The sequence below is a fragment of the Fukomys damarensis genome, unplaced genomic scaffold, assembly GCF_012274545.1.
Source record: "Fukomys damarensis isolate Sample0158 unplaced genomic scaffold, DMR_v1.0_HiC HiC_scaffold_9, whole genome shotgun sequence".
In the NCBI taxonomy this organism is placed as follows: domain Eukaryota; kingdom Metazoa; phylum Chordata; class Mammalia; order Rodentia; family Bathyergidae; genus Fukomys; species Fukomys damarensis.
The window spans coordinates 5257873-5258143 of NW_022900921.1; the positions used below are offsets into that span (position 1 = coordinate 5257873).

Here is a 271-nt window from a genome sequence, read left to right on the forward strand (position 1 = left end):
CCCCGGCCGCGCCCCGCCCCCGGCAGAGGCATCTTCCCGGCCTCACCTCCTTCCTCCCTCTCCCTCCCTCTTTCCCACCCACTCGCCTGCGCCTGCGGAGCGGCTCCCGCCCGCTGCCTCCCCGCCGGGGTGCAGACTTCTGGCTCCCCACGGCCCCTTCCCGCCCATCCCTCTGTCCTGAAATATCCCCTCCTCGGGCCAAGGGATGAGAGGGGTCGGCTTGGCGACTCGTAGGTATTCCGCCAGAAGATGAAGGTGTCTGCGAGACTGG

The 271-nt window shown here is 69.7% G+C and overlaps 1 protein-coding gene across 7 annotated transcripts in view; it reads left to right on the forward strand.

The window, feature by feature from the left end:
• The window catches only part of Jade2 (jade family PHD finger 2), a 41834-nt gene that overhangs the window by 3227 nt on the left and 38336 nt on the right, over positions 1 to 271 (forward strand). Inside the window, exon 1 of one of the 7 annotated variants that reach the window (XM_010639714.3) lies at positions 24 to 230. The exons of the other annotated variants lie outside the window; for them this stretch is intronic. The gene's annotated coding sequence lies outside the window, so the exon portion shown is untranslated. Of the gene's footprint in view, positions 1 to 23; positions 231 to 271 lie in introns of those variants that run through there. 7 annotated transcript variants of the gene reach the window in all.